The sequence below is a fragment of the Oxyura jamaicensis genome, chromosome 1, assembly GCF_011077185.1.
Source record: "Oxyura jamaicensis isolate SHBP4307 breed ruddy duck chromosome 1, BPBGC_Ojam_1.0, whole genome shotgun sequence".
Classification (NCBI taxonomy): domain Eukaryota; kingdom Metazoa; phylum Chordata; class Aves; order Anseriformes; family Anatidae; genus Oxyura; species Oxyura jamaicensis.
The window spans coordinates 123850308-123858111 of NC_048893.1; the positions used below are offsets into that span (position 1 = coordinate 123850308).

General features: G+C 42.4%; 1 long non-coding RNA gene across 1 annotated transcript; it reads left to right on the forward strand.

Annotated features, from left to right (window-relative positions):
* Window positions 1-82: 82 nt before the first annotated feature.
* On the forward strand, window positions 83-1435 carry LOC118164522. Its single transcript, XR_004749536.1, has 2 exons — window positions 83-266; window positions 968-1435. It is a non-coding gene; the product is annotated as an uncharacterized LOC118164522 (long non-coding RNA).
* The last annotated feature ends 6369 nt before the right edge of the window (window positions 1436-7804 follow it).

The following is a 7804-nucleotide window of genomic DNA, read 5'->3' on the forward strand; positions in this document are numbered from 1 at the left end:
GCCGAGCGATGGCTTGCCCCTGCGCGCATGCCCGGTAGCGGTTGGGGCCGTTGGGAGCGGCCGTTACGGGTTCGGTCAGGGCTGAGGGCGGAATCCGTAAAATGCCTCAAGGGGGTTTACTCTCTTGCCGTCAAGACCCAGCTGGAAGGAAGCTGCCGGTACAGACCCTGTTGGTAAAGGCAGGCCTACGCCGGCGCTTGTGGGGTGGTTTTGGAGCCCGGCTTGGAGGCAGATTGAGTGTGGGAAGCCGCCTCCCGCCGTGCTAAGTAAGCAGCTTCAGGTGTTGTGGAGTAAGCAGCAGGGACACCAGCCGTAGTTGGCCTCCACGAGGACAAAAAGCAAGGTGAAATGGCCAGCGAGTTGCTTCAGGATGCCTTTTTCCTGGAGTATCCTTATCCAGTACCACTTCCCGGCCTGGGAAGCAAGCATGGGCATGCTGCAGTTGTTGCTCTGCAGGCAGGGAGTAGCTCTTCAGCTAGAGAAAGTAGGGGCCCGGGGGGTGTGGGGAGTTTTCCCCGAAATCCTGCCATCCATACGTGGCAGGATTTCCCTAGCTGCCTGTCAGCATTTACCCGCAGTGAGTAGCGTCCAGAGATGGGTAGGGGAAATTGAGGTGCTCTCTGGGGTGACCCTGCTCTGTAACATTCTCTGCAATCTCTCCCTGCAGAGCCCTTTGTTGTTTCTTCCCTGTCATATGCTAACAAGGCGTTCTTGGTCCTGTCCTCCTAATTATGGTACCTCTGTGTAACATTGTCACCCCTCCTGCCATCTCCTACACACCCAGCTTTTGTTATTAACCCATATTTCTTGAGCACATCTCATTCAGAAAACTGGCCTCTGGTCACAGATGGGGCACATAGAGCACGGGTGATTTGCCTGGGAAGGATGGTGTGGCTGTCAGAGTTCCCGGTGGTATGTGGCGGAATAAGGACTCATGACTTTATTCTTGTGTTTTGTTATTCTGTAGATGACGTTCATCTGCTTCGGCTCGAGAGAGTAAAGTGTACTGGTGTACGTATGCAAGATGGAAAGCACATAGGAAACTCACATACTACGTCTTCAAATAGCAGCACTGTGACGCAGAGGTTTCAGGAGGCTTATGAGCAACTGTTAACTATGGACATGGTCCTGGTCAAAGAAAAAAATCTGTTATTACAAAAGAATGCTGTCAAGCTTATTCCAAGTTCAATGAAATCTACCTATTCCTTCATCACGTGAAATAAAAAAGTGGAGAAATGTTTCTAATTGTGCCCTTATAGACAAACATGTTATTAACACTTCTAATAGTCATATAATGTAGTTATTTTTGATGGAAAAGGATCCATTTTTATCCCCCCTGGAAAAATAGTAAACCACTGATTATGTTACCCCTGTGACATTTTTACTTTTCATGCTATTTCATCAACATTCATGTGTTTTCTCCATTAAAAACTCTTGCAACATGTTGAAATAATTAAATCCCTCCCCCCAAAAAACTAATGCAGAAATCTAATTCATGAATGAGGTAAACAATGACCAGGAAAATACAAATCATAAGCAGAGAATGCCAACAGAAAATAATTTACTTAATGAAGATGATTATGCAATGTTTCATAATGGAGCACCTTGCCATGTGTGACTCTAGTATTACCACATCAAGGGTGTGTTGTGTGACAGGAGGCCAAAACTCATTGTTTTCTATCATTCTGGACGTGATCCTGAAATGTTATAACTTGTTTGGATTGCAGCCGCTGTTACAAGCGTCTGCTGTCATGTTAAAGACGGGGGAGTATCTGGCATTAGGGGCTTGTCCTAGCTCACTGTGCCTACATCCAGAAGAAAGCAATTCGTGCTTTGTTTCACGAGTCACCAGTTTGCCACCTGATTTTTCTTCTTCCCATGCCACCAGATCTAGCCCACAGAAGGCAGCGGAGTTGGGGATTGCCCTGCAGATCGGACAGATGGCTGCAGCAAAGCAGCTTGTGTTCTCACTACTTTGGGATGGTGGCCTCTGTGGAGACATCCCGCTGCAGGGCGCCTGCACAGGTCTCCTGTGTGGCACCACGTGGTGGCCCTGACGTCGTCGTAATGATTCTTTGTGCTTATTTAGTTCCAAATGCTTGAAGTAAGCCCAGCCCTTCTTAGCGGGGATTCAATGGCACAGTGAGGTGATGCTGTGCAGTGTGCTTGGCGATGCGGTATGTGGGAATGTGCGTTGTCTGGTGAGCTGGCTCCACTTGGGCTGGGAAGGAAGCAGGCAGAGCCTCACCCCCACTGCTGGTGGGGAGCAGCTGCCAGAGCTGCTCCCTGGCTTAGGGGACAGTGGCCAGGTAGCTCCAGCATAGCACGCAGAGGGATGATCAGATTGAAAAGTGAATGATGGGACCAGGACCCATGGCTGAAATGAAAAGTGAGGTTATTAAACAGAACAAATGTAGCCCTAGTTCATTTTCTATCTTCAGAATCAAAATCACCAGCCTCCACTCCAGGTGCATTCTCCACTTCTAAAACTACTTAAAATTGGTCAGCAGGAACCATCCTTTTTTGGTTGCTATTCCTTCTTCAGAGTTTACATTTGGTTTCTCTCCTTCCATTTTTCTTTCTATCCTACCGTATCTCATTTGATTCTCATACCCATTTCTTTTGTTGTTGTTCCTCTCTTCCTTTTCTCAGGTCCACATCGCTCTTCTACATCCCTTACAAAAAAATGCCTTTTTTTTTTTTTTTTTTTTTTTACTATTTTGACTCTCACCCCTTCTGACTAATTCCCATTCAGCCTTAGACTTTTGAGTAGTTCCTGTATGAGACAGCAACACTGCTCCCGACTTGTAATACTGGGATGTGCACTCTACAGTTATGGGGGAATTAATTACATTGTCAAAATCCTTCAGATGATTTGTTTCCTTTGGATTTGCTGGACTTTGGAAGAGACATAGTTTTCTAGGATCGTCCAGATGTTGTCTTTCTAGCGGTGACGGAAACATGGATTAAGAAACTATGGTTTCTGTTTGCCATTCTGATTGCTTTAGAATCATAAAATTCCTGCATTATTACTTGGAAAACACTGAAGGACCAAGATGCTACTGAATTTGTAATGTAATTTTTCCTCTTTGAGTTTTATCCTTTCATGCCGTTTGTCTCCATGCTTCCCATTATTTTATGTATTCTGTTTAATAAAGTGATCAGTATTACAATAGAGAGAGAAGCATTGCTGTGGAAAAGGCTTCCTTCATTTACATAGTGAACTCTTGGGAGAAAGATGTTATTGTACCATAGTGGGTTAGCCCAACTGCTGTAGGATTATTTGAACTTAACCTTGCTCAGTTTGAAATCTCTCAAAATGTTGTGTCTGTGATGCAGTTCAGTCCTTCTGCATTTTGAGATTGTACATGTCTCAGATACATATGTATATGTGCATATATGTACATATAGTTTCATCCAAAATCAAAGGCCTAGGACTTTCTGCAAAGCTCAAGCAAATGCTCTAAACATTTTGTTAAATCTCTATGTTCATAGAAAGCTTTTTAAAATAAGTAACTCTTTGCACTTCATGCTTTTTACACAGGCATCCTTGTTCTGCTCTGTTCTGTTTCACAGCACCTTACCGATAACATCCCTATGTATATAGCTCCATATAACATCTGCCTTTCGCGCAGCGGCTTGCTATTTTTCAATGATACTCCCTTGTAACCCACTGCGACTCCAAATCCTTGCCTGCAGGACTGATACCAGCCCCGTCGCTCCCTACATCCCTTTGATGGATTCTGCTCTCTGCTTCCAGGTAGAAAGTACCAAATTACACCCTGTCATTCCAATCACCTTTCCAGTTTTACAAAATAAGTCTGAGTTCTAATTCTCTTCTCCAAAGTGCTTGCAGCCCCTCTCGGTGTTATGTCTCCCCACAATTCCACGGGAGAGTCATTATTTCCTTATCTCTGCTAATAATAAGGAAATCAAATAGTACAGGCATGATAAAGCTTTTGTCAGCATTCTATTACCAGCGGAATCATGAATATGGGCTTTTGGGAGACCTCTGACCTAAAATGAAGTATCTAAAGGCACATACAAGGTTATAGTCTGTAAACACATTAGAAGTTCATTATTTACCTCGTCATTTGAAGTTTCATTTGAAGTTGTGGGTTCCCCATCCATGGAGGTGTTCAAGGCCAGGCTGATGGGGCTTTGGCCAACCTGATCTAGTGGGAGGCATCTCTGCCTACGGCAGGGGGCTGGAGTTAGATGACCTTTAAGGCCTCTTCCAACCCAAGCCATCCTGTGATTCTATGATTCTATGATTCTATTCTCTATTTAGTCTTGGCTAAAGCCTCTGATAAAGTATCATGACCAGTTTTAAGTAACGTGTAACTATATGCTTTGAATAAAGATATGAACTCACTGGAGAAAATCCAGATGAGAAGAATGCAAGTGATCAGCGGCCTGGAAAATAGGTCCCAGAAAAATAGTGAAAAAGAATAGATATTGCATCATCTGAAGAAAATTTTGGGGAGAGTTGGTTAACAGTTCTTAAATATGAAATTGTTATACAGGAAAGAAACCCTGTGAAGAGGGCAGGACTTGAGATCCAAAGCTAGCAAGAGCTGAGATGGAGGTTGGTCGCTTGGAGCGTGCAACTCAGCAAAAGGGCTGGTGAGGAACTGGGCCTGGGCATCTTGCCACTGGACATTTCCGAGAACAGGTTAGTTAAATACGTGTCAGGAATTCCCTAGGTTCAGTTAATTTTAAGACAACACTATTAATTAGATAATATTTTTTCCAGCTTTCTTGTCTGTGGTTCAGCATAGGGAAGTGACTTTGTTAATGGAGCTGCAGTTCTCTGAAGTGCTAGCTGCTTCCCCCCTCTCGGGGCTACCTGTGCTGCAGCCTTCTCATTCTCATTCTCATAGATTAAAACAGGGTGGGTGCAAGAGAAAAAAAAAAAATAAGGCGTTTGTAGAAGAAGTGCCGTAAGGTGGCACTGCAGCACAGGGGATAGGACAACCCGCTACCCTTTCTCCTACATCCAGTAGCTAACAAAAACCTATCGAGAGCCCCAACAGTGACTCAAAGCCTTTCAGCAGTAAGGCACTGCAGGTTGCTTAGTTACTTGAGAAAGTATTAGGATAATGTTAAGGGAAGAAATTGAAAATAAACTTGTTACATTACAGAAAGGGTGTGACAGCTTGGTACTGCTTCCTCAGTTGTATCTACGCTATTTGCTTCCTTTTGCTGAGCACAAGAAGCTGGTGGTTTACACCAAATCTGTTGCCATTGCCCACTGTCCCATCTCCCTTGGGGGAAGGGGTGCCAAGTTTAGATTGGCCCTCCAGTAATTTTGATGTTTATCTAGTTTTAATGAAGCTCCTAGACTGGAGGGGAGTCAAATTTATAGAACCATCCCCACAACAAAAGAACTCAGCTGTACTAATTGCAAAGCTTTGTGGACTGCTGGAAAATCCAAGAAGCTTCTATAGCATACAGTAAGGGTCACCCGTCACAAAAAGGTTTGGTACCAGACCCGCATGATCTGAAGCCACATTGTCTCTGACAACCCCCAGTGGACCCTGATTCATCCTTTGCTTTCTCTGGTTGAGTAATGATAGAGTGCCACTTGATTTAGCATGCATGTGTCTGGATCCATGTGCAGAAAACCTGCAAATAATTATATGAGGGAATGTTTTGTTTATGAAAGCAGATCAAACAAATAACAGAATTAAGGATGATCTTTAATTTAATTAATTGGCTTCCTGAGCTTTGATACCAAAATACACTCTTGTCCATTTGTGGAAGACCCAGGAATAAAATCCATCTCTCTAATCCCGTGCTTTAAAAAATTCTTCTCTTTCCCCCCCCCCCCTTTTTTTTTTTCCTGTCATGACTAAGAACATTCAAAATTACCCTCAATTATGCAATTAAGACTACTCTAAATGCGTACAAATGGAAAGGGATGTGTGGAGTGAATTGAGTAAGAATATAGAGTTTCTTCAGGATGATTGAAAAGCATTTGAATGCAAGAATTTAAGGGAACTTTGTCTTTCACCAAACTGCTGAATCTCTTCTGGTAATCTGCATGTGACTTCCTACATGACTAGAATGAATCTTTCATTATTACTTTGTTACTAGGTTTTTTAAAACAGCTTTGTTAGAGCTTAGTTCAGTGTTACCTCGTCATGAGCATTACAGTCAATATTTGTGATTTTTTTTTTTTTTTTCTAAATGTTGTTTTCTTAGTAGCATTAAATGGGTTCACCATACAACTCTGGCCTGAAAACTAAGAATATTTTGACTGTTTTCTTTTGAAAAAGAAGTTTGAAATTTGCTTTGAGTGCCATCTGTCATGATAGCAGCCAGGCAAGTCCTGAACAAGTGACTAAACACAGCACTACCTCAAGACTTCCCAGCAGTTTTAGCAAGCAAGACTGAGCTGGCAATGCAAAATTTGGAGACGTGTCCTGGGCTAGGGGCAGGAAAGGGTGGAGAATTGAGCTGAGTGGCTCACAAGGCCTGGGTGGAGATGGGGAGCACAGACAGTGTGCCCTGCCCGAGGAGTACTCTGCTGTCCTGTGGACACCCAGCACGGCCTTCCAGGGCATTGGCAAAATGAGCACCAGGCCATGACCATTGTGTTGCCTCTAGCAGTCAGCTGCCCTGCTCAAAGGTGGATTTTGATTCCAGCCGTGTATCTCTCCAGTGTTTTTCACTTGCTTACAAGCAAAGAGTCTGCCTGAAGAACCATGGGGTGCTTCAAACATAGACTTACTCGCCATAATATTCACTGTAAAGCCACGGGAGTAGGAGAAAGAGGGGAATGGCTCTTCAGAAAGCAGGTGATGGAGGCCAGGAAGGGTTAGCTGTGCATCTACCATCTTGATGAGAAGATTTACCATTCTCACGTTATAGTTTTTCCCCAGACTCAGTCAAAATCAATAAAAACCTCCTATTGATTTCTATATGTTACTCAAACCCATTGTGTATTAGCTTCCAAATATATCAATGTGCTTATATTTGCAGTCATACATACAGATCTATAACACTTTGACATAATGCAGGCAAATCATTTAGAGACTGTAAAAATATGCAAAAGTCTTATGTTCAAAGTTTGGAAGGCGTGATTAAGTTTAGCCATTCTTAAACAAGTAAACATGAAGAAAAAATTGTTCTTGGGTACAGTCAAACTGTTTTAAAGTGTTTGTTAATCTTACAGTCTGCCAAATAAGGCAATATTTATTTGTTTTTGTCTGACTAACTTCAACTGCTTTAGAGTCCCAGGTACTTTATACAGCAATTATGCCTTGGATCTTTCTACCATATGATGCCATGTCCCTTTGCTCCTACTTTGTCTTCAAACATCTGTCTCGTATTTCACAAACAAGCAGTGTTCCCCTGATCCTTCAGCAGCTAGAATCCAGTAGTCTCTTTCTGGTGCCATATAATGCAGCTGAGGGCAAATTTTCTTTCCCATTAGAAACCTCAATAGTTACTCATTTACTTTAAATTATATTTGTTGGAACTTTTTTTTTTTTTTTTTTTTTTTCAGGTAGCTATTTTTATCCTCAACCAAAACTACTACCTCAAGTGAGTTTGATTTACATATTAACCAAATAAAACAAACTTGTAGACTTGTAAAATTCTACTACCCATTTACCTGAAGCAAGTACATTTTGATAAGGAAAGGGACCAGCTAATAGAGTGGGTACAGACAAAGAAAAATCTTGTGTTATATTTTTCTATGGCAGTCTGACAGAATTTTTCAGCAAGGCTTTTTTTTTCTGCTGTGACATGGGTTCATTATTTTTTCCATTAATTTTTCTTAATTTTTTCAGTTAGT